General features: G+C 37.8%; 1 protein-coding gene across 9 annotated transcripts in view; it reads left to right on the top strand.

Moving 5' to 3' along the window:
* The window catches only part of LOC128738135 (arginine-glutamic acid dipeptide repeats protein), a 120,307-nt gene that overhangs the window by 33,244 nt on the left and 59,709 nt on the right, over nucleotides 1-27,354 (top strand). For all 9 annotated transcript variants that reach the window (XM_053833016.1, XM_053833020.1, XM_053833015.1 and 6 more), the window contains exon 3: nucleotides 23,211-23,240. The gene's annotated coding sequence lies outside the window, so the exon portion shown is untranslated. The remainder of the gene's footprint in view (nucleotides 1-23,210; nucleotides 23,241-27,354) is intronic.

The raw sequence follows: 27,354 nt of genomic DNA, 5'->3' as shown, positions 1-27,354 counted from the left end.
AAAACTCCATTTGCTGGATTAGTTCTCGAGTTATGAGGAAATTTGTTTTTCATTTGTATAGGAGACCCCCCCCGCCCTTAAAGTGGGGAAATCCATAGAAAATATACCATAGAAAATATTCTTGCCTACAAAAACACCCACATGATAAATTTGGTTCCATTTGCTTGATTAGTTCTAGAGTTATGAGGAAATTTGTATTTCGTTTGTATGAGAGCCCCTCCTCTTAAAAAGGTAAGGGGTCCTAATTCATCATAGAAAAAATGGTTGCCTCCAAAAACACCCACATGCCAAATATGGTTCCATTTACTTGATTAGTTCTCGAATTATGAGGAAATTTGTATTTCATTTGTGTAGAAGCACCCCCTCCTAAAATGGGTAGGGGTCCCAATTCATCATAGAAAAAATTTTTGTCTCCAAAAACACCCAGGTGCCAAATTTGGTTCCATTTGCTTGATTAGTTCTCGAGTTATGAGGAAATTTGTATTTCGTTTGTATAGGAGCCCCCCTCTTAAAGTTGGGAGGGGTCCTAATTCACCATAGAAAATATTCATGCCCTAGAAAACTTTCACGTGCCAAATTTGGTTCCATTTGCTTGATTAATTCTCGAGTTATGAGGAAATTTGCATTTCATTTGTATAGGAGCCCCCCTTCCTAAAGTGGGGAGGGGTCCCAATTCATCATATAAAAAAAATTTGTCTCCAAAAACACCCACGTGTCAAATTTTGTTCCATTTGCTTGATTAGTTCTCGAGTTATGAGGAAATTTGTATTTAGTTTGTATAGGAGCCCCCCTTCTTAAAGTCGGCAGGGGTCCTTTTTTACCATAGAAAATATTCTTGCCCTCGAAAACTTTCACATGCCAAATTTTGTTCCATTTGCTTGATTAGTTCTTCAGTTATGAGGAAATTTGTATTTCATGTGTATAGGATCCCCCCTCCTAAAACGGAGAGGGGTCCCAATTCATCATAAAAAAAATTTTTGTCTCCAAAAACACCCACATGCCAAATTTGGTTCCATTAGCTTAATTACTTCTCGAGTTATGAGGAAAATTGTGTTTCTTTGGTACAGGAGCCCCCCCCTCTTAAAGTGGGGAGGGATCCTAATTTACTATAGAAAATATTCTTGCCCTCGAAAACCTTCACATGCCAAATTTGGTTCCATTTGCTTGATTAGTTCTCGAGTTATGAGGAAATTTGTATGGAAGCCCCCCCCTTTTAAAGAGGAGAGGAGTTATAATTCCCCTTATAAAGAGGGGAGGGGTCTCAATTTACCATAGAATAAATTCTTGTCACCGAAAACACCCACATGCCAAATTTTGTTCTATTTGCTTGATTAGTTGTCGAGTTATGCAGAAATTTGAGTTTCATTTGTATGGGAGCCCCCCCCTCTTAGTGTGGGGAGGGGTTTCTAACCATCACTAAAACCTTTCCTGGCCCCGAAAAACCTCTACATGCATATTTTCATGCCGATTGGTTCAGTAGTTTTCGATTCTATAAGGAACATACGGACAGACAGACAGACAGAAATCCTTCTTTATAGGTATAGATTACATTACATTCACAATGATCATGTTTCCAGCGATCGGTTTTTGGGGTTTAGCGATGGATTCCCGTTATAAATACTGCGCACTAGCTCTTAGGTCTCGAGGGTTTGGAGGCGGGTTCGACTCTATGGTTTAAAGCTTCTGTCGACTACCGCGAACGCCCAGGTCATGCTGCGCTCAATTTACTTTGTAGTCCTATCTTGCGACAGTGCATAAATGCCAGGGGGATGGAAGATGATATTTGTTCCATGGGTCGGGCCCTGATAAGTTAATAACTACCGATGGTCCGAGATTTTTCTTCCTATTGGTGCAATTGGGGTTGTTTGTGTTCGAAAATTGACGGTGAGTGCGCGGTTGAGGTTAACTGGTGACCGGTCAACCGGTCCATCCCTGTTGGACAGGGGGCTGGATAGTTTTCAAAAAAGTTGATTCTTTAGCAAACTGTGACAAAAAAAAACAAATAAATTTATCGTGTGATATTTTCTAAATTTGCTATGAAACAAATAACAAATGACTAAAAAAGATAGAATAGGCATTTGAATGAAATGAAATTTTATTAGGCAACCAAATTCAGGTTGGTCGCTAAAAATATTTCACTCCATTACTCCATTTGAAAGCCTTATTTCAAATGAATGCCATTTGTTAATTGTTTTATTGCAAATTTTGGAAATATCACATGATATAGATCTCAAGCGTTGCTAAAAATTCAATTTTTTTCAAACTGGCCAACGAGTGGTCCACTGTTTCGACGTAATAAAAGTATAATACGAAATTAATACAAAAGTTCCAATATTGGATGACCTAATGTCAGTATAGTTGTCCCGTTTCAACGAGAATTGCTCACGAACATGACGCTGCAGCAAGTATTTTGATCCGTCGTAGTATCGTAGTATTTATCACCCAGATGTTTTTCTTCATTCCGCGCTTCTTTTTCTTGCAGTGTCGCTGTTATGTGAGCGAACTGTCAATTATCCGCGCTTGAGTGTCGGTCCACTGCACAGTGGGGATTTTTTTTGTGCAAAAAGTCCTTATCTCAAAATACCGCTGGGCTACATTCAACATTGATATCAAAAGAAAGGTTTTTTATGGGGATTCCAATGGTGTGGCTCTTGTTTACGGCACGCGTCTGTTCCAAGAAGTTTTAGCCAAATGAAAAGCATTTTAGCACGATCTTTTTTTGAGCAAAACAACCAAGAAACAACCATTTGTCGTACTCAAATACCATGTCGTTAGATCCCGCTTCAAGATACGCTTCAAGATAGTTTATTTATGGTGAATTAATTTTATCCCCGTGGAATCCGGTGATATAAACTTTTATATCTCTTCACGTCGAGTAAAGTAGGGTAAAATGTCCTTCTTTTGCCAAAAACGACTGGAAACAGCTGCGTGCCTTAAATAAGCATCACACCATTGGGATCCTTACAAAAATATCATTCTTTTGACATCAAAAGATTGATCCTAGATCAGCGGCATTTGGAGATATAGAGAAAAAGACTGTTTTTTTTCGAAAAAACTGTGCACTGGAAGTTTCACTGTCGGAAAAAAGGAGTGTGTGTGAAAAATGTGGGAGTGTGTGTTTATTTTTCACTCATTCCAACTTACTACTACTAGGTTTAGATCACCAAACTCCTAGTACCAGGAAGTATGTATAACATGTGATAATTTGCCCATGAACAAGAGGCCTCATTACACACCTCGATCTAAGACCATTTTTGTAACTTACCTTGGCAAGAGGCTTCATTGTTGATAAATGCAGAATTCAGTATGAAAGAAGGATGTGATGTGGCCTGAGAATAAACTCTTTCTGTACATAGTCGAACATCTATTTTTCTGATACTACTATGATTCGAACCCACGATCAGTGGCAGGCCCGGTAACTTTGCAGGTTGCTGTGATATTCTATAAAAATTCAGCTGGCCTACTGCTCGATTTCGCAATATCCTAGGCCGGTAACCCCTAAGCGTGGGACCCTGTTCAATTAACTTACCGTTATCTTTGACGTGTTACCCAACCGTTTCATGTTGCTACCGACACCATCATATGGACTATTTCCGTATAGTGTGACGTTGGAAATTTTTGAACTAACACCATCACATGGATTTTTTTCATGTGACGTTCCAGTCTAGAGTAGAAAATTGCATGGAAGTCAATATTATTGTCTTTGCCCATCGTCACTCACATTGTCTCTTAAGATGGTGGAAATAATCTGATTTTTCACTATTTATTTTATAGAAGGTTTATAGGGTAAAGAACTAGTTTTAAGCAGTCTAAACGGGTCACTGATTGTTTTACCTTATTACAAGCGATGGGTTGACTAAGTGGGGGATATCAGCATACCAATCTTCTTGCTATCTTTAGTTCTTCAAGCTGTTACCATTGGAAGACACTATTGTTGAGCTAAACTTTTGATTTTTCGCTTTAAAAGTTGGAGCGGCGGAACTAATTTTGAACACACCGAACCCATTTTCACCCGCAAGGTGCTTTTTAAAGCAATCCTGAAATCTGAATTTTTTTACGTCCCCTTAAAAAATCCCTCGAACTTTTCCCCCTATTCAGTAAGTTCGCGTTCCTATCCGCGACCTACTAATCGGCATCTGATGCGTAATCGGCATAGCGTATCGGCATAGATGCGTAAAATGCCATCTGTCTAAATTGTTTATTGGGGTATACACTCACCGCACCGTTCGGCAAACGGTATTCGTCGTCTCTTTTATTCTCTGGTGTTCTTATGGGAAACTGCGAGTTTGACGTCTCACTCGCTGTTCATAAGGATGGTGGGAGAACAAAAGAGGTAAACATATAGCAGTACAAACGATCCGAGTACAAACGATCAGAACAGTGTTGTCAAAGCAAATAACATTGAAACACATCGTTGCTTTATTAAATCACTGAGAAAATCTCCGAAAATTATTGAAAAAGCTGTCTTTTGTGTTGTTTTTAATAAAGAAAAATTAATTATGAACATACATTTCTCTTGAAAGTATTGAACCACGTTTTCACCATGGGAGGTTTCAGGTAATTTCAAACTTAAAATTCTTATTTCCAGAACCGAAACAGTGTCTTGGCAACACGATAGTTCATCAGTTGTGCTGCAGCTGCTGCTAGTGGTGAACAGGTTCCGTCAATTCAGAATTTGTTTTCAGTTTTGTTAGAAAATAATAAAACTTTTGGCTAGTGAGAAAGCCTTAGATAATAGAAAAAAAGAGACTGAATAATATGGTATGTGACAATTGAGTGCTTGACTTTCAGAGTGGTTGTAATCAGTGCTGAAAATTTGATGAATTCGTTAGTAGCGAGGTGGCGATTGCCTTCAGCAGCTGAAAAATGTACGTTTTTGGACAACAATTTTTAATTCATCATATTTCTTGTCGGAAACCCAGTAAATTGTGTTTGTGTGAATCAAATGTATGGTTAAGTGATTTGTGAAGATGATCCTATCAAAAGATTTTGAAAATATGAATAAAAAAGTGCATTTTCGGATCATTTATGTTCAACTGATTATAATAGGTAACACTGCTTAACTCGTTCCTTACCCTAACTCTGCAACGTAAAAATTATTCCGTAAATGATCTCGCGGCTAATACTTTCTCATTCGCTAAAAAATCCAAGGATCCGTGAATTACTAATATTAGTTTGACATTACAATAGGCTACGCTAGGAATTTATTTTTTGTTGGTTTTTATCAAACATGTTTAATTGGTTGATAATAGAAACCCAAATATCATTTTCAGTTTTAAAACTGTTGCAGAATAAGCAGTATTATTCATTAGTTTTACTGCCGCTACTCTCATAACAGTCCCATTTTCATATAAAATCCAATAGAAAATGAGACTCTTATGCGAGTAGCGGTAGTATAAGTGTGTTATAATTTCTAAATTTGGGATGCGAAATATTCGGGTAAATCAGTGTGTTCTCTGATTACGTTTTCCTATTGACGTCAATGGTTGTTTTTGTGGTCGAATACCTTTCCGGGTGCCGTAAAAGTTTGTCTTTCTCAACTACTGTTAGGGTTTCTGAATGAATGGGGTAAGCTATCTGACGATTGCAAAGACCACCCTTGATTCCCACGGCACAGCGAAGCACAACAGATATCACTAAGTTCTCTAGTTATATCAAATTCAATATGAAAACGAAATAGCTTATAATTTACTTTTGAGCCATCCTAAACGCTATCTGGAAGTCGAAACTCCCATCTTCTTCGTCTAGAACAAATGAACTCCCTGCCCCGGAAGCACGGCACGGCTAAGACGGAAGCACGACGCACCACTGCCTGTTTTATGGAATATTCAAAACGATTCTCGTGATAAAGGTTTCTGGGGATTTAGCCAATTTGTGCTACCCATTCCGAGAAAAGTTTTCCTTCCTTTCCTTTCGGTTCTACTCTCATCGTTTGCAATATTTCCAAAACGGTCCTATAGCATCAGTTTCCATCAACCCGTCCCGCAGCTCGCATCCCAAACCGCTCCGCCGTGTCTCGGGTGCCTGGCGTTCGTGTGTATAGTCGTTTTCCGACATGAAAATGAAACTCAAGTTGCTCATTATGAATGGATAATTAATATTTTATTCTCGTAATCAAAGTAGTTATGCGCGTTTACTCGAGCAGGAAACAGAGACCTTCAACGGGTGGTAATTGAGAGTTTTTTTTTCACCGCTTACTCCCGAGTCCAGAGAGATTCCAGATGTAAAATCGTACATTTTAAACACATTTTTTCTCATGATACCCAACAATCTCGGAAGAAAAAGAAACTCAGTCAATCATTTCTTAGCTTTAATATGCTCTGTCCCTACCATACCATCTGAACAAACTGTCCTGTAGAGCAAAAAAAAAGCAAATTTTTCCCCCGCAAAAAGCATGCCAGTGCGAGTTGAAAAGCACTTCGGCATAATGGTTTAATGGCCGTAAATTAGATTCGTTTATAACTCACTGACAGCCAATCGACCGCGATGCTTAACTGAATATTTGTTTGTATTGTTGATGCTGTTTTTGTTGTTGCTGTTGTTATTTTGATAAGAGCAAACGGGTGCGGTGGTGGGTGGGTGGTGGGTGCTGTGCTGTGGCTATAGGCTGTAATCCAATCAAAATTCTCTTGCGCTTTCGGAAAAGCATAGCTTTTTCAACACCCAAAGTCAGTCTAGTATGTAGATTTTATGGGCTCCATCCACCAGCACACGGGATTCAAACCGCATGCCATGCCGGACGGAAAGCAGCAGCAGCAGCAGCGCGTTCGAGTGGAATGGAAACCGGCAAAATAATCACTGCAGCCAATTGATCCAAAAGGGGGAAGAGGGGAGGCTTCGTCTATTTATAGTGGTTTATTTTTTGATTGAACGGAGATTATGGCATTTGAAGAGTTATTATATTATATTTTTGCTGTTTTTGATCCACGGTATGCGAGCGAGAGGGTACACATGATGATTGGTGGTTCGATGAAAGGTCTATACACAAATTATTATCGGGTTTTGGATGCCTGCCTGCCTGCTTGCCTGTTTGCCTGCCTGGTGGGTAGGTTGCCGGTGGGTACTGGAAGGGATTTTAATGCGATTGTTGTATCAATTACCGATACACAAACATTGCCGCAGTGTTTAGCTTGATTAAGATCAGCTTTTACATTGCAGCATAATATCGTGACTCACAATGGGTAAACTAATTTTTGGGAAACTATCAATTTCATTGCTGCGCTTATCAAGTGGTAGCACATTGGTAGCGCAATTTAGTTGATTAGATCTTAACGTTGATACTGTGGAAGTATCAAATAACACTTGAACGATAATGCAACAGTCGATCTATGGTTAAAGCAAACAATGATTCCTACTGGCTTACTCTAGAGCTTTAAAAATCTTGCTCTATGTAAGTTAACTTCTCAATTATCTAAATTGATGTCGTGTTGCTGCGCAAGCCATTTCAATTTTATAAGGCTTGTTGAATTCAGAAAACTTTTATGGTATTAATTTTCTATGCTCTAGAAATAATAGCCTTTTTGCATAGCTAAACACAATTGGCTTGCCACATTTATATTTTAAACCACATTTATATGACATTTTCAAAGGAGAAACGGAGTCGTTTTATTGTTGCAAAATTTTATTAAGAGTTTCTAATAATGGATTGTCAAGAATTTGCCTTTCGAATTAAAAAAAAAACGACTATATCACTTTCATTACGCTTACTTATAAGACACCAGTTCTGAATATATTACGGTGTCGTTGCGCACTTTCCTAAACCGTTTTACTTTCTAAACATCATATTAGTCCAAGGTTCACGAAAAGTAATCTCCGTCGTGTTGGAACGGGTGAATTTTGTCACTTTTTTCATAAACAGAAATAAGCGAAATCCCAGTAGTTAGGATGTGTGTCTAATTGTCGTCTGTGTCTAAGAAGTAAAGCGATTACGCTAAAAATGTATGGAGAAATTTAACCTTGAAGCTTATCGTTGATTTTTAATATTTCTCAAATGAAAAACAATGTCATTACTACTTACCATACAATTGTTACATTTTTAATAAATCGATTGGTATACGAACCATTGAAAATCGTTGAAAACTGGCAGAGTTAGTAGCTTTCAAAATCTTTCACTATTTCGTAACGTTCGCCTAAATGGATTGGCACATTGCAATAAGACATAGTACTACGTCAGAAGGTTTGTGCTAAAGAGAAAACTTCAATGTTCAGTTTAACAGATCGTTTTTAATGAACCTGCTGAGGGTTTATCATGAAAACAAGCCAATCGTCGCATGATTCCATCTCGAGTGGTAGGGGCTATAAGAGTCAATAGGATCGTAGCACTAGCCCCGCAATTGTCCTGTGCTCTAACAGCTGGCTGCGAAGTCTGTTCTCATCTAATCTAATCTTACACTAATGCAACAATTCTTAAAAGCAATGGAGAATAACGATTACTTGAATCAATCATTTATCCTGTCTTCTGTCTAGTGCCAGGCCAGCTGGGCAGAATGTATCACAGGGGGGCCAGAAATAATATTTAATTCCATTAAACTTTTTGGGAAGGAAGAAAGCGTGTACCTCCCGTACCAAACGTTTCCCATATAGATAATGATTTATTTACAGTCGTTGGAAGTAGTTTTGTTAATACAGGTTAAGTGATACGGTGAACCGTCATGGATGAACTAATGGTATTTAGACCAGAAGCTAGACTCCAATTGGCCGAGGATATAGCGCCTCATTTCGCTCTGTGAAAATAGGTTAATCTTCCAAAAATATTAGTTTAAATAATATAACACTTATAAATAAAGTCGTGTGGTTCAATGGCTGCCTAAAACTACAGTTGTAATTGGATTTTAGGTTTAGATCTTAGATTTGGAACTGCAAACCACACGACCCCGCAACTCCTAGCTTGGTTACTCAATTATACAAATTGAATTATTTCTAGGTATGGCCACGTGGAGGCGCTAAGTAGGGGTTTGGGATGACTGGAGCTATGTTGGGTGCTTTTTCATAGTTACCTTCCCCATTTTATACCACTAACAGCTGGTAGCGGAATCTTTTGTATACAAACTGAAGATCATGTTTCGAATGTAACACCTAATTATTACATTTGCTTTGCCTAGCTATGTATTTTTACCATTTTTCTGGATCGAAGAGTTCTTCTTTAGAAGCAAACCAACCTACTCAACAAGTGCGTTTTCAATCGATGGAAATCGGTTATAGTCGGAAGGAACAAAGTAAGCCGCATATAAAGGAACTTCCCAACCAAATAACTTAATCGTTTCCTTGACCGGTTTTGCAGTGTGTGATGGACCGTTGTCATGCAACAAAATCACTTTGTTTTGCCTCTTTTGGTATACTGGATTCCACTGAAAGATTCATATATTGTCAGTAGCATTCAGTATTTTCGGTTTTGTTAGGTTTGAATAGCTCATAGCAGAGCAAACTTCTACGATCCAAAGCATTGTTTTTCTTTCATAGCGATTTAGCCGTACAACCGATGTTGGTGGCTCCCTTGTATTTATGCAAGATTTTTGACGGTTAGGATTCTTTATTCTGGTTTAATAATTCTCTATTGCTCGTCTTTCTCTCTCTCTCTCTCTCTCTCTCTCTCTCTCTCTCTCTCTCTCTCTCCGTTCTCTGTCTCACCTCTCTTTGTCTCCTCGATCGTTTCTCTGTCTTCTCTTGCGTGCTTCTCCATCTTCTCTTGCGTGCTTCTCCATCTCTCTCTCCTCTCTGTACTCTCAGTCTCATCTATGTCTCCTCTCTGTCCTCACTTTCTCTCTCCATCTCTGTCTTCTCTCTCCGTTCCTCTCTGTCTTCTCTTTTGTGGTCTCACACTCTCGCACACATATACACACCCTCTCGCCTCTTTCTTTCTACATGTCTATGTTTTTCTTTCTCTCGTCTCTTTTTCTCTCGGCCATGAAAATGAAAATGAAAATTTGGCTTGCGTCGAACGGACTTCTGTCGACAAACTTGTTCTTTACAAAAAGAGAAAAAAAGCTACCAGTGAGTTTGCGGTTTACACTCTTCAATATGAACGCAAAGCGGGAGAACGATTGTTGGATTCTCTGGAGAGGCCACATATGGATTGTATGCTGCAGTCTCGCAAGCGGCAAATTGACTGCATTCAAAGAACAGTCAAATGATAGTTTTGGAAGCGTAAGTTGAATGCAGAAAGCATACGGGTAATTCCGCTTCAAGTGACCGAGAAAAAGTACAAACTTGTAATCGACCTTCTCGGATCCGAACCAAATTTTGTCAGATTCATTGTTCGTTTCAGGTCAGCAAGAAAAAAACCCTAAGTTTGGTGCCGATTGGACGTCCTCTCGATTAATGGGAGTACACTCAAATCGCTTTTTACGCAAAGGATACGTTCCGCATAAATCAGAATCGCATAAAAAACGGTGTAAATTCCGAAATTCGCGTAAAAAACTGCGTAAATTCCAAAATTTGCATGAAAAACTGCGTAAATTCCAAAATTTGCATAAAACCGCGTAGATTTCAAAATTTGCGTAAAAAAACTTTGGGAATATCAACACTTCGCGAAAAAATAAACTAATTGAGCACATCCACGTACATTCCTCACGAAATTGCGTAAAAAACGCGTTAATTCCGAAATTCGCGGAGGATTTTAGAACCTCAACAGTAAGGTTAAACTCAAATAGCCTTATTCGCTCTGGTGAAAGCAGCAGCAAACTAATTATATTTCTAGCTATTTCACAACAATCGCCATAATTTAATGAAGCTTTTCGCTTTATTCTTTACAATTTCTAGTAGTATTGCTACGCCTTCTGGTGGAAACACAAAGTGATGCTATCTTTGCAGCAATCACAATGAATTTGCTATTGAAACCGGTTGGACTCCACCGCTGTCACCATAAATGTAGGACCACGCGGGGTTTTTACACTTTTGTTTACTTACACTAAGGAAAAGGACACACATTATTTCTTATATTACGACCCTCAATATGGAGTCTGCTTTATAATATTACGTTATTCGCTATAAATTTACCCTTTTTACTTTCTTTTTCCCTGAAAGGTTTATCCACATGAATGCTACGGCGCAGTTAAGGGGCACTAGCCAAGTAACAATTTTAAGTTTCATTACGTTCCGCTAGTGGTTTTCAAGACCAATTTAATCACCAAAACTCATGAGTATCACCTAATCTTTCTGATGGCCGCCTTCCGACCAAGGGGCCCACTATTCAGAAGGTTTTTCATAACCTCTATAAGAATGAGATCATAAGATGAAGTAGTCTTATCATGTCCTGCTGAAAGCAGCAATAAAACCGATTATGCTTTTCGCTGCTTGACAGTTATTTAATAAAGCTTTTCGCTCAAAGCATACGGCTTGTTTTGGAGAAAAGCTAAATCAATCCGCCAACTCTACTTCACGACAAAGCCACCCTCGGTTAAACAATCGATAATTAGACAACCCGGAATGTGATGAGAACTACGCGCATACTATGCGCCTTCCTTTGTGGCCAGGTGCTTCGACCACCGAAGATAAATGTAGCAGGATACGCCAACTTTGTTAACTTGAAAATACATCCGTGAGCAGAAAAGTTAAAGTTTTACTGTCAGATCATCCTGATCGATTTGGTTTATAGCGACTATAGTAAAATATTCCATTGAATAATAATTAAATTTTAACAGTCGCCAATGGTTTGCAGCACATGCGCATTAAATTTTATCGTGCATATTGACATGATACCTAGGTGGATAAAATCAACGCGCTATCGAAATTTTGCAATTTTCGACAAATGGTCGTTTCAACAAAATGAATATATTCAGTTAGTCAATCTAAGTTTCTAGCAAAAGCATTTTAATTGCTTCCTGTGACAGGAAAACCTATTAATAATAACTTTCTGCAAAACGCTGCTTTCATGAATTTTTATTTGCGAGTTAAAACAGAGTACTACAATATGTCAATATGGCCTCGCATAAAAAATGATTTCGGTGTTGAACTCTAATGTTCTCCATAATAGCAGCAATAAATCTGATTGGTCATGGTGCTACCGTTCTGTTAGCTCGGATTCACGCGGTTTGAAAAGCAACCGTAATAAGATCAATTGGTGGATTGGATCAATTGGATTTCAATTGGTGCGCCATATTGTATTGCTACGTCTCACGTATGGTAAGTTTATAAGAGACGTGGTGCAGCCAATTAGTTTTATCGTGGTAATATAAATATCTACAATAAATTTGCTTTATTAACAGTTGTGTTATGGTTTTATAGCTATCTATAAGTGTGTTCTGATTTGTATACTCTTGGTATTGCGTAATATCATTATAAAACTAGAGGTAATGATTAATACCACAATAAAACAGTGTTGAGAAGCCTACACTCGTGTGGTCAAATTTTGTCACACACGCGTACTCATCCTAAAGAATGCGTCGGCGTAAGCGCCCCTTTTGGACTCTCGCTCGTACTTATTCATGCATTGCGAGGATTTTTTGCGAGTGCGTGTGTTTAGCTAACAGCTACGGTCGCCACACTCTTTCTTCGTTGCTGCCCGAGTTGCTGACGCCGATTACTCGCGGGTGCTCGTACTCCCGTCCGTGAGTAGATTCGGAAGCGAAGCTGAAGAAGAAAAAGTAATGCAAAACCTGTATCCCAGCCCAATGCGCCTCTATGCCTCACGGCCTGCTAATTGCTCAGGAGGTATTTGACTCGGGAATAAGCTATGCAAGAAGACGATGTGAGAATGTGCGTGCGCGAGTGTGTAGGTAGCAGAATGTCTGCACACAGGAACGGTGACTGTTTGTTTTACGCTTGTGTGTACGGCGTAAAGCGTTGAGTGCTATGCTTCTCATACTTACTCGCGTGAGAGTATCCAACGTTGACTTCTCGCTCGATTGGCAACATTGCAATAACACCTTTATAACATTTAAGTGAAACCAAGTGGCTTTGAATTGTTACTTGGGAATTGATCGAAGAGATTATCATGCATTTTTACACACTGTTTTACTTTCAGGACATCCACTTGTTCTAGGCTCAGTTCTATCCGTGACCCATTGGGACCCCCGTAATCCATTGGGACGAGGAAGCTTTGGCATTTTTTTCTAACATTTAATAGACGGTGTATAGAACCGGCGCCAGGGCCTTGGGCAGCAAAAGTTGTTTACACGCGATTGTCTGATTCACTATTTTCCTACAGTGCTTGAAATTTATGCATTTTTTAATAGTGATTTTCTGAAATTCAAAAAATTTAATCAATTGATGCTGAAATGTTTCTGTACTCGTAAAGTGCATCCCAATATTGTTAACAAAGACGCCGTCCTATATCAAATCGTCTTATATTAAATTCTGAAATCTGCTAACCGTCAATTACTTAGGCAACAGTAGCAACGATGCTCGCAAAACATGGTAACGATTGCGTAGTAATAGTTTAAATCTAATTGAAATTCATGAGCTTCGATGTCGTTGAATGAACTGGTCTAACATTATTCAGCTGGTACGTACAACCAGTACCTACAAGATGTGTGAGAGGAGATGGTCGAGCGACAGACTTCATCCGTGTCGTCCCTGTGATAGTTTATTATGCGCCAACAGCTGATGGCCGTAGGACAACGGTCCGGTCCGGCTCGGTCTGGCCCGGCCCGGCCCGATTGGATTGGTGATGAATTTTAAAACATACTGACGAGAAAGCAAAAGACCGTGATGGCGACAATTTTCGTTGCCGTGCTTGCTCCGAAATACAATACACTTTGCTGAGTAGTCGTTTTTTTCCTCGTCACGATATTCCACTTGCTAAAGGGTATATAGAGACTGCAATAAAAATTATATATGGGTAATATGAGTGTGCCCCCTAGGGTGACCTTAGGATCGAAGAACCGGTCAAGTTTGTTTTGGACGAGAACATGAATGGATAATTGAAAATTGTTTCATGCCCAGAGTGAATTCGGTTGAGAATGTTTTGCTTGTTTTTCTGAATGGCAAAACCACCCTAGCCAATGTCAGCTTTCAATAGCGCTGGAACTCTGGCTAGAGGGGTCGCTACGTGGGTCTTTGTATGGACACGGTCGAGAAACGTCGGGTGAAGTGAGTGAATAATTGCTTAAATAAAGTGTTTCCAGCTTCTCGCTGCGCTGCGAAGCGTGCATGAGCCGAGCAGAGCTGATGACAGAGAGCGGCAGCACAAGACAAAATGGCTCGGATTTAGGATGTGCGAGATACTTCTCTACCGGAGCTAAAATGGGTGTAGAAAAGGATTCGATGTGTTTGGATTTGCGGCACACAGGCGGTGGGTAGTTAGGGGAACGGAAGGTGAAATTTGATACTCAAATCTTGTTTGAATTAATTTGCATTCGTTTTGGATGGAATGAATAATCTGCATACAGCTCTGCTCTGGTTGCGTTTTCGGCGACAGAGTTTATTTGGCTAAATTTATGCGAATCGCAGTTTTTACAACGCATTATTACACGCCTCCACGAGAGACGTTATGAATAAAATGATAATCGAACGTTTTATGTTTTCGTGCTTGCACAATAATTGAACGCTTCGTTAGCAGTCTATTTTTTTATGGCGGGTATGAATTTGAATGAGATGACACGAAGCCAGAGCAATTGTTTTGTGCAATTTTACTGTTAATTAGAGTGGTCGTTCAACCACTCGGAAGGACTCCGTTACTCACTGATTCTCACCGAGCGAGAGTGGTGCGAAAATTCAATCACATGAAAACGTTTAAAAGTATTACTCACACACTAATCTCTGCAACCATCAGCTCCTGCTGGCGGTGAGTAAATCCAAACCCAAATCAAAACATATAAATTAATCCTAATACTTCAACACCGAAGCTAAAACACGTACACGGCTACCCCTAAACTGTCGGGGTTTCGTATGGATGGTGCACATTTACTACACACTGCTCTGCCTGCTCGTATGTACCGAGTAGAAGGTAGAACGTGCTCTTCGAGCAAATTGTACGTATCAAGGGAACCACACATAATTCTGTGCACAGGAGGACGCTTCCGTCCGTCTGGTTCCTGCCGATCGTTCTTTCGTCCATTGATTGTTGGGTTTCGACGAATCGGCAAAGAGTAACAAAAAAGGTAAAAGATAGGCTATTCCGCAGGAGGTTAAACTGTGTGCGTTTTAGGGTGGATCTGGTTGTTTTATGTCTATAGTTTTCTTTGTTTTATTTTTTGCTATGAGTTGCAAGCGCACAGGGTGCAATTATCAACAATGGTTGAGCCATTTGAGGTGCTCTTTGTTGTTCTTGGAAACTTTTATGTTCTAACTGAATGCTTTTGATTTTTTTTAATAATTTTTTTTCGCTTGAAAAGTTATCTATGAAAATGTGTATTTCATTATTCGAAATAATGAATCAATATATTTATTATGAGTTTATCTTATAACATGCATTGTTGCTAATGTAGACTTATTTGAAACGATATGGGACTATTCGACCAAAGCACAAACTCGCTTTTAAAAGGATTGGGGTTGATGATCCATAAAATTTGATTAACCAACGGAGACTTGTTTGTCAGTAGCACGCATCGGATATGCTCATCCCGATTTCAGTTAACTCAGTTCCAACAAAACGTGCTAATCTGAAGTTTATTCGCTAGTACGTTAAACCTTTCCCTATCTCGGTGATATTAATCCACAAACATCCTTACGAAGGCGTGACCCACCGTAGGTAGGTAGAGACTGCTCAAAACCACCGTGCTCTCGTTGTTGTCGACATCTTTCTTTCGCTCGTTTTTCGCGCCACAATACAGTTGTCAGGCTTTCGGCCTGCCCGTTGGTTGATGTCAATCAAGACAGCAAGCGAAAGCCAGATCGTATCATGTTCGGGTGAGTTTTTTTGCGCGAAGCGCTTTATAGTGAAGGTGTCAACTGTTGACACTCATCAGCAGTAGCAATGACGAACACACCGCATATGCTAATTAGTACACTTTGCGGGAGCTAATTTACGCTAACAACGGGTGTTGGGCAAGTTTTGACTCCCAACCGTTTGCTCTCCACCTGGAATTAAACAAGAGCCACAATTAGTCGGTACGACCCTATGTTCTCGTCCCTCTAGATGCTTACACAGTCTGGTGGTTTGGCAGAAGGCGGTTCTACGGCTTCCAACGGCTACGTGTTGTGCAATGCATCCCATCAAGAGCAAGATGAGCATGGTTTTCGGAGCCTCGGTTATTTACCGACATCAACTACGAGACCACTGGCGTGTCTAGGTTTCACTAAAATAAGAGAAAGATTGGATAGTTTTTGATACATAAACGACTTAAAAAACATTAATGATATAAAAAATGAAACGAAAATAATGCATTAATGTAGCTTAGCTTAGCTTAGCTTAGACTGATTGCACATATCAATGGTTGCACTCAGTGATTGACCAGAACCAGTGAAATTGCACAATGAATCAAATGAATGTGGTTGGGATTTACCGATCATTCTCATTGTGCAAAATTCAGTGATTCGACATAGTAATGATCAATAACTGCGCCGGCCACGTCCTTGCAATCAGGTGGGAACGGGGAAGGAATGTTAGTGTAATCTTTGCTGTTCCAGGGACCGTGTTAACCTCTGCATCCCTACAAAGATTACAGGAAGGAGTTTTGCTAGTAAGGTTGGGTTTGTTGGATCAGGATTCACCTTGATAAGTGATGCGATCGTTGCTTTTTTTGTTTTTTTATAAAATGTAGAATTTTAGGTATGTTTTTCGTCTATTCATTATTCATTCGATCGTATTTAAGTTTTTCATTTATTATAGTTTTTAGAATATATTTGTTCCAATGAAAAATTTGAATGAGTACTCACACTATTACTAAGTCTAAGCAGAGAGTTATATATTAGGTAAAAGTATTTATAGCAATTTAAACTCCAGACAGCCGGCTGTAGGGAGTGTTGCTAAATCGTGCATAACCGCGACAATGTCTCATCCCTGTAGATGGTGTATTTCATAGTATAGTACGAATAGTACGGTTAAACATAAATACTACTAACCGAAAGATGGTAGTGGGGTAAAATAAGTCAATATTTCGCTTCATTCATAACTTTCGGTAACATGGATGAAACTGGCTACTTATTACAATTTTAAACTAGTAGTTATTATTATCTTTAATAAGAATCACGCGATATAAGAAATATATTGAAGGAAATTATATGCTTCTAATAGTTGATGCGGTGTGGCGGCAAAAACCGCTTACGAAGTCTACAGATTAAAGTGAAGGCCTGATACCTAAGTGTACTCAGAACCGCACGACCACTCTGTACGTGTCGAAAAAGTTATCTATCGCGTCCCCAAACAGGCAAAATTCCATATATCTAGAGCTCTGAGAAACGAAAATAATGCAATAATGTAAACCAAAAAATTAATAAATACAATGACACGAAAAGAACCAATATAACAAAAAAAGGCTTTAAAATTACACAAAAATGGTACCCAAATATGTGTGTCAATTTGTCCAAAAATTTTAAGTGCGTCAGTTTGTTGAATCACGTTTTAAAAATGATATGAAACATTATATTTTCATATTAAAATAAGAGAGAACCGATACTAAAATGATGCATGACACCAAGACGATACATAAATACCAAAAAATACACCAAAATGATACAAAAAATGTTATACAAGTAAGATACAAAAGTGGCACAAAAGTGTTAGAAAAAAGAAGCAAAAATAATTCATAACGAATTGCGAAAATGATTTCAAAATAATACATAAAATGATATAAAGATGTCACGGAATTACATAAAAATGACACAGATGACGAACAGAAATAAAAGGATGCAAACGTGATTTATGAATGATAAAAAATCACTTTAAAATTGTACAACAATAACGTAAAAATTATGTAAAAACTAATATAAAAATATGAAAAGTCACAAATGGCAAAAATAATTCCAAAAGGATAAATTAGTACAGGAATAACCAAACAATAACACAAAACCAATACAAATTTTTCGACTAAAGTGATATAAAAATAACACAAATGACTATTAGTGGCACAATATATAAACGGCACAAAACTGGTACATAAAAGCCACCAAACGATACAAAAAAATGTAAAACTAATACAAGAGTTGTACAAAAATTGATCGAATGATACAAGAAAAAATAACGCACTTAATACTAAAATAATCAAAAATAAAACAAGAAAAAGCAGAAAAGGCAAAAATAAAAAGAAAAAGTTAATCACAGACATGTAAAACGACACAAAGACGATAAAAAAAGAAATAAAAATGATACGAAATATAAATTAGGCCATTGCAAATCATTTTAAATGTTTTTGTCACCCCCCCCCCCTTTTGAAAATTGGCTTGAAAAATCGGGGGCAAAAAAATAATTTGCAGGATGAGTTATTTTTTTTTATAAAATCAATTGTCTGTGGGCTCTACAACCTGGAAAACTTGAAAAATGAGTGTACGAGTTGAGTTAACGCTTCTAGCATGAAATAAAAATGGAAATTCAAACAGCGGAATTTCCGAAAATCGGCCAAAAAAATTTTCTTTCGTTTTTGTCTTTTTCTCGTAGATTTTTGCATGAAAATTAACAACGTATATTTTAAAAGCAAGAATAGATTTGGTTTTCACGTTTAAACTTAAAATAAAAATGCCTAAAATCCATATTTTTTTTGCTCGATTAAAAAATTTTCTTTGTTTTTTTTTCGCCCCCCCTTAGTGGCCCAACACCGGAGGGACAAAAACTCTTTAAAATATTTGTAATGGCCTTAATACGAAAATGACAACTCTGCTGGAAAATAGCATCCGAAAAATAATTCGAAAATAATACAAAAGTGACATGACTATTGCAAAAAGACAAAAAGCAATACAAAATAAGGTAAGAACGATACAATTATCATTCAGAAATAACACAAAAATAACACGGATGACAAACAAATACAAAATCGTTACAAAAATGAACAACAGATGATAGAAAAATTATTCCAAAGTAACATAAAAACTTGGCATATTATGCCATGCCTTGCATAAAAATAATAAAAATCACAAAAGTGATACGAAAATGATGCAGAAATGAAACAAAATATACAAAAAACCACAAATATGATACCGAAATTAACAAAATAGAACACGAAGAAGGCAAAAAGGAATAGAAAAATATTATTCAAATAATATACAAACTTACAAATGTGATTACAAAGTGGTACAAAAATAACACACAAAAGGTACAAACCAAATAGAGGAGTGGCACAAATACAACACAAAAAGGGTATGGAAAGACAAAATGATATAAAACTTAGGCAATTATGAAAAAATGACGCAAATATGACGAATATTGAAACGATGCATGACACCACTAGAATGTCTGCTACACTGTAATGACTCAAAAATTATGCAAGAATTGATACAAATGTGATAGGTACATAAATAGCTCATTAAAATGTGAATAAACTAGTGAATAACAACGATAGTAACAAGGAAAGTATACAAAAATAACAAAAACAATTGAATGTTTCGAATTTTGAATTCGAAAAATGATAATGAAATGGAATAAAAATAATAAAAACATACAAATAGCACACAAATATGATGCCGCCAACAGGATACATACTAAAATGCGATTAAAATGGCACAAAAATAACAGATAAGACATACAAAAAGAAAAAGGAGCACAAAAATAACACGAAACAAATGCAAAAATCGAAATGAAATGTAAAATGTAATGACATTAATGTAATGTAATGATAAAATACTGAATAATAACTTAAAATGACAAAAAAAATCATAACACTGTACAAATACGATATAAAAATGATACAAAAAATAGAAATAGGATTCAAAAATACAAGCATGACACTGTAAAATGCTTAGTGTTCAAAATAATTGACAGTCCTGCATGAAGGCGTTAGCCCATGGACATGACTACTAAACTGCTGACAGTGTTTCTACCTCAGTTTTCTACCTTTCAAAATAACTCATTCATGAATCGTAGTGCTGAATGATTGCTCGATTAACTTGTCAGTCAATTTTGTTACTCTTGACTGATATTTTAGATCTCAAAATTTACGTGTTTAAACTGCCTGTTTTTTTTTTTAAATCAACCAAAGCCTGGCTGAAGGAAAATAATGAAAATTTCGGAGCAATGTTTGCGATTACTGTACTTTCATTGTTAGCAGTTCAAAATGAATGAATGATTGACATTTTATTTCATTCACTATTGTCGACAATGAATGAATGTAGAGAACAACACGAATATGACCGCAAGTGATTCGCTCGAATCGTTGGTTTCAAGTTAGCAATGCTGAGTTCATTTCATCTGTACGGCAATCAATGAGCAGTATATTGCATCAATTGAGGCGTGTTGCATACATTGAATATGATTCCTAAGCACTGAAAATATTACGAAACTAACACAAAAATTGAATGATTGAACGATTGAAAAATAACATGAAAATTATGTAAAAATTGTTACTAAAAATTGAAAGTAACAGAAGGTGTCTTAAATGACAAACAGATATAAAAATGGTATAAAAATATTACATAACATAATGTCACAAAAATATAACAATGCTACAAACTCAACACAAAAATAGCATATTTTTGACTTCTGTTTTTTTGTTAATTTGTAATTGACCTTGACTTAATTTTGTTTTGTTTCAGACTAATACTAAGGTTATAATTTTTCCTTATTTGACAGCTCATTTCCATTTCATTGAATTTTATGTCAGTTTCTCCTAACATTTGAGATGAAACCATTCACACTCTCAAAATTACACTATTTACCTATTCAGAAGTTGTTTATAACGATTTAACATTAAAAATATGTCGAAAAAGTGATAAATCAAAGACAATTGAAGTTGAATTCTGCCACAAATCTAATACTAATAATCTCATGAACTTTAATTAATATAACTCACATAAATAGAGTAGGAGAATGGGATTGGGAGCTCCATCCTACGCTTAGGCGTTACCGGTTTATCACCCGGGGGGAGCTTTCCTAGGATGTATGTGGTGTGGTCGGACAGTGGATCCTGCTTTATTTCTATAAAATACCATAATATCCGGAGACACTGCAGGCTAGCTAGTTATAGGAATGGTACTAGCTCGATTTGCGTAATGAAGCCTCTTGCTCAAGGGTAAACTATAAATAGTATCAGTATTCAGTACATACTAGCTCTGGACAGTAAGATAGACTGAAAAATAATAAAAACGTGGAAGAGAAAAAGGGTGAAAAACACCAACATACAAGCATGAATAATAAGTAGCTCATCCAATCAATAGCGATGATGTAAGAAAAACGTAGTGCGGAATACAGAAAAAACATCTGGACTATATCGCAATTTATTAAAATACTGATAATATTCATACAAAAACACTGAGAAAATATTGGTTTTTAGATTATAATAAAATTGAAATACATAAATAAAATCCAAACGAAATAGAAAAACACTTGTGAATATGTTTAAGTGGGATAAAATTGAATCCAATGCATGTTGCAAAAACTTTAGGACTCCACCTTCTGTCAAGGTCTGCGCACGCCAGTGTGGTGACTACGACGACGATGATGCTCTCTAGGCCCCCTATCAAGTGTGCGAAACGAGTAAATCCGAAAACTGAGTCGGTGGCTGTGGCTGGCTGGGTTCGTTCGCTTACTTCACTTCCCCCTGGGTAGCACTTTCCTCGAAACGGTTTTCAACCTAAAGAAGAGCAAGTTACGGCTATGCAGTTAGGTCGAAACTGTCGTAAGCAGACTTGCTCTAGGTGCAAATTTTTCAGACGCAAAAGTTTGGATCCTATCCCATAACTTTCAACTATATGTCTCATTTTTGAGGTTGCGTATTGTTGAAAATAATCTTATTAGTTAAGAGAATATCATTACATTCTAGTTTTTTCGTGTGAAAAAATCTATAACTTTTCTTTTGATCGAGCTAGCCGTAGAACAGGATTTAACAAATTTATCTTTTTTGCAAGAGTAACATTTGTTTCTACCATGTTTTTCACCATCTTCTATATAACACAATTATTTCAAACTAGTCAAATCTGTCTAGCGGACGGAATCGCCCAAAGTCAGGAAATGAAATAACCTTATTCCTCGCAGAACGTGCGCGGGTGCGGGTGCGGATGCGAGCCCGGCTGGGATCGCGGAAAAGAGGAGCAAAGTTGTAGCCGCGCAGAAAAACGCAGCAAAAGCGCTGAAGAGATATGAAAGCTGAAACCCCCCAAAAGAATTTGTAATACACCGGGAAAATCATCATAATCTGCTCTTGGAATTTACCGCCCTTTCACCTCGCTTTTGTGTATTTGGGATGCTCGTCGCGGTCTTGCGGCAGGCGGCGGCGCTCGGCACGCGGATGGGTCTGTGTGATGAGATGAAGCAGCACTTGGCCGCGGCACAACGGCAAAGAAGACTCACGTCGTCCTCGTCGACGACGTCGTCGTTGTCGTACACTCTCAATGTGATGGTGGGATATGATTTCATCTTCCGTTTTCCGACAAGCGGTTATGAAATTGTACATTTCGAAAAACTGCCGTGCGCGCGACTTTCGGTTTTGATGTTAGCAGTTATTTAGACACTGTGTTTAATCTGCGGGAAGCCTTTGCAAATCTGTATAACAGCCGCGATTATTGCAGGGTAAATTTACTTATTCATCGCAGGTGGCGGTTTCTTACCTATATGTGTGCGTATTTTTGGGATGATAAAGTTACGCAAATATAGCCGGAATAATCAGACGCTGTATGTTTTTCGCAGGGTACAATTATTTAAATTTGATGCAGAAAGTTCGAAACTTTGTCAGTCGTTAGCAGTTGAAAGAACTTTTTAAATGGTATTGTTATTGAATTTGTTGTCTTACGTTGTCCCCGCGTAGAAAGCGGAGCCAGGAACGATTCGATCGAATAAGTTTTCTAGCAAATTGCTGAGATTAATTCGCTGCATTAAATTTAACTGGAACGGTGCCAAGCCTGTCGTGCACGAGTAGTGCACGGACACTACGGCATACGAGTAGCAGAGCAGCAGTAGGGACACTGAATGTGGGCAAAAGAGTAAATGGGTCAGAAGGTTGTTAGATCATCAAGAGCAGATGTCAGACAAGCTGTCCTGTTACGTCCTACGTCCACAATTTTTTGCTTATTAAGTTGTTGGGTAAAAAGATACACCAGCTCATTATGAATCGGTCGTTAGATCCCCCGAATCCATTTTATAGCTATAGCTATGAATGTTGATAATCTATGGCGTTTTACTCTTTTAATCTTTTCATGTTTTCAGCTTTCTGGAATACTTTATTAATTATGCTCTTTATTGTTCATTACAGATTCAACTTCAACGATCTTAATCAAATAAGGTATGTAAATGTTGAAGTATGTTAAACTATTTCCACAGCTGTATGGGTAGGGTTTAGTCCTTGAAATCCACCAATTTTCATTCCAATTTCATTCATAGATACTATAGCTATACTAAGAATCAAGGTACAAGCTACATAAGTAGGTAAACGTTCGTTCGTCAATGCAAAAGAATCCCGCATTTTGACGGTCCAATCTAACCTAATAATCTAATAATCTAATTATTGTGCGTATTGTACTTTTAACGCACCATATTGTCGCAATCCTAGCTAATAACTCGATATAGCCGAAACGTCGGAGTTAGTCTAGAATCCAGTCTAATTTAATAAAATTGACAGTCGTTAAAAGCCGATGAAACTTTGAACTGACTTTTCCATAATTCAAATAATTTTGCATTAAACGTACTGACACTGGCATTTATCAAAAAGTAAAATTAACGTTCAGATACCATTTAATTCGGTTCCGTGCCGTCCGCACATGTTCTCTCTTTTCTTGTCTGTACCTTTATTCTTCAGCTACGGCTGCAACCGTCAAGGCACAAAAATTGTTTCATATTAGCCAGTCCATGCTTGTATATGTCGCCTCTTAGGACCGACGAGTCGGATGACTCTGTTTTCCTTTTTTATGTCATTTCTGTAGTCATTACATGTCAAGACGACGGGGGTTTTTCCTTTGTGGACTCATCAGTGCGACCAGTATAGTTGATCTATTGTGATATCGCCCGGGTGTTTGCTGTATGATCTGCACTGCATTTCTTTTTGCTATAATCGCTATTGAATGAGCGATATAGAGTTTATTTCTGATTCCCGTCGTAGTAAGTAAAGCCATTCTAATTTTCATCATTTGTTGGATGTATTTAATGAATACTCCAAAAGTTCTTGTGCTGATTTGACTAAAACACACTTACCTTCCGATCCGTGAACTTTGAAATCACTGAAAAGCGATTATTAAAGCATATTATTTAAATTGCGCAACTGACTTTATTTCTTAAATTCGTCGTACCGTTTTAAAATTCGTCCATCAAAATTTTCCTGCGTCCGAACTAAAAATCACAACAATGTTTACGAAGTTAACGCGCATGTATTTGTGTAGGACGGCATGACAAATGTTATTCTGCAGGTCAGGCAAGTTTTCCTGGCTGTAGAATAACGACAATGCTTTGCGCGAGTTATTTTCATTTATGAATGACGGAAACTAAAACGATTAGTCGACATTTTCTTTGTCGCACGAAAAAACGTAGGAAATTTGGCTGGTAAGACTTCTTTAATGATAAAAAGCATTTAAATAGATCTCAGCTCACTTTGATTGATCGCGTATGATAAACAACAAACTAAAATATTAGGGACTAACTAGTTTTTCATTGTGTGTCATAAAAATGCTGATATTTTTAATAATTTGTGTTGGATAGGACGGGAATAGACAATTACGACGAAGCAGCAACATACCCTACTCAATAAATTTTATGCGTGTTTGTGTGTATTGGCCCAATACAAACAATGAAACAATACTATTGGGGTTTACCCTTCTTTCAAAACTTGATCTACTTTACTTACTTATTCCTCGCGGCCAGTACTATCCCATATTACAGGACAGGGTGAGGACTCATTCGTTCCTCTGACCAGTACATTAACTATAAAAAGCACTTTTGCATTGTCAAGAGGCTTCAGTGGGTAAATTTAGAATTCAGCATGAAGGAAGGCTAAATGAGGGACCTGAGAATAAACCCATGCTAAAATCACTTGACATCGGATGGCTTGATTCTACTAAGATTCGACCACTCGCTTGTCAAAGTAGACTCGATATCCTTGCGGCTGCGAAGCCCCCCCGACGGAGGGGTTTCTCAAGCGTCGTGCTTTTTCTTCTTGAAGCAGCAATGCAGCACCAGCAGCGGTGCGTGGTGTGTGTAATGATCGTTCGTGCTTGGGAAGCAAGGTTATCACAGAGAAAATGTATGGGGAACTTTGACCTTGAAAGTTTTCGATAATTTTCACCATCTAGCGATTGAAAAACAATCTTTTTATGAAAACCGCACAATTGCTGGATCTATTATAAATCGAATGGTTTTTTTTTTCTTAATTCGCCTAAAGTCTTATGACAAGGCCTGCGTAGTATAATTTGTCCATCTATTTCGGTCCATGGCAGCTGGTCTCCAGTTTCGCAGTGCTCGCCAGATCTAGCTCTACCTGGTCTTGCCATCTCGCTCGTTGTGCCCCTCTTCATTTTGTTTCTCAGGAATCGATGCAAAAACCATTTTTGCAGGATAGTTGTACAAGGTGCATTTTGGTGCAATGCGAATGGTATTCGAACCGTCAAAATCCGCTCTGACTAAGCTCTGACTGACCTTTTTTTCCTGACACTGGCCTAAACATAAATCTAGGAATGACACCCTGCGGTAAGACTTTACTTAAAAAACAAAAAACACTCCCAAGCTTCACCAAATTCGTTGCGTAAGTGTTGTTGTATAACTATTGCTTGTCAGTACGAGTAGCACAAGCGAAAGTGACCCTGCTAGTAATACACGAATGAAAGCGAAATATTTATCTCTGAATCTTTGCTTGAGAAGAAAGTGGTTATTTTTTCGACAAATTGATTTCGCATCCATCATTCCACTTGTAAGACGCAAAATAAATATTCGCTGGGAGTTTTTGGTAGCTTTTCTTACTAAATTTAGAATAGATTTTTAGAATAGTTCCAGAATTCGGCGATAACATGTTGAAGAAAAAAAGCTACAGGTAGTTCAATGAGTTTTGTGTGTAAGATCTTGAGTGGGGAAGGGGGAGGGGGCTGGGCATAACTCTAAGAATTGCTTGCAACCCGGTCTCAGGGTTGGTTTGTATCTTTACACAAATAAAAGCTGCACACTAGTGATGCCAAATCTGATGAATTGTGCCAGAAGTATTTTGAATTAATTTGATAGAACGTTCAATGTAGCAAAACGTTTGAAGATTCGACTTACGAAACATGATTTATATTTTTTATCTTGAAGCTAGGCTTTTAAGCGTCATTACATGAATATTACCTTCGGCTTGGTTTGCCCCAGTTGCAAATTTTATCTACTCAGGGCAGCTGACCAAGGGTTTTTGTTCAGCTGTTGCTGGAAAACGGATCGAAAATGGTCTGAGGAATTGCCTGAACCCAAAAAGAATCTGGTAAAGAATGTGAATACATCATAACAATAATATTTTGAAATGCAGGTGAAGCTAACCAGGGAGGATGAGAAGAGGTAAAGTCAGTGAACCGCTGAAAAAGTTAGGAGCAAATTATTAAAACTTTTGGTAATTTTATAAGTTCAGAAAGAAGAAAAAACGTTTCGACGTGTTGGGTATTCGGTGGTGCGACACTATGGTGTATAGCTTCTGTCAACTACCGCGAACGCTCACATCACGCTGCACTCAATTCACTCTGTAGACCTATCTTAGAACAGTACATAAATGCTAGGGGGATGGAAGATGAAATTTGTTCCATCGGTCGATCCTTGATAAATTGATAAATGATAACTACTGAAATTTGTCTTCCAGTTGGTTCATTTGAGGTTGTTAGTGTTGGAAAATTTATGGCGGATGCGCGATAATATGCCTCCAATATGCTACACCTTACAATTCAAGTAGTACAAAATGTCCAGGTCAAATCACATTTACAAATTCGATTTATCTATCATTTTTCTTCTCATAATTATCAACACAATAATCATTAACTACAAAGTCATCATGGCGTTAGTCATGGTCCGTATGGACTCTTTCAGTCGTTATCATTAACTTCTCCTCTTAGTCTTGGACAGACTTGGCTCTAAGCACCCACCTTGTACTGCAAACAGAAACGTAAACGGACGATTGATGTTTTAAGAAAGGCTAATAACTGTAGATCATCTAGAATGGGTCGTTCAAAAAAATCTAAAAAACGGTAATTTATGAAAATAAAACTAAATTAGTGGAAACAAAACTAAAACTAGTTTTAATGGATTTTGGTTACTGAAACTAAATATGATGTGAATTTAGCAGTTTACATAGGAAAAATGGTCAGGGAAAAGTTGAGCAATATTTTGGGTTTTATTACACGCTTATGATGGTTTTAGTGACCAACACTGGTCACCAAAAACCACAACGCGTTTTCCATAAT

The sequence above is a fragment of the Sabethes cyaneus genome, chromosome 2 (genome assembly GCF_943734655.1).
Source record: "Sabethes cyaneus chromosome 2, idSabCyanKW18_F2, whole genome shotgun sequence".
Taxonomy (NCBI): Eukaryota; Metazoa; Arthropoda; class Insecta; order Diptera; family Culicidae; genus Sabethes; species Sabethes cyaneus.
The sequence above is the reverse complement of the archived record's forward strand: the minus strand, read 5'-3'. Positions and strand labels throughout refer to the sequence as shown.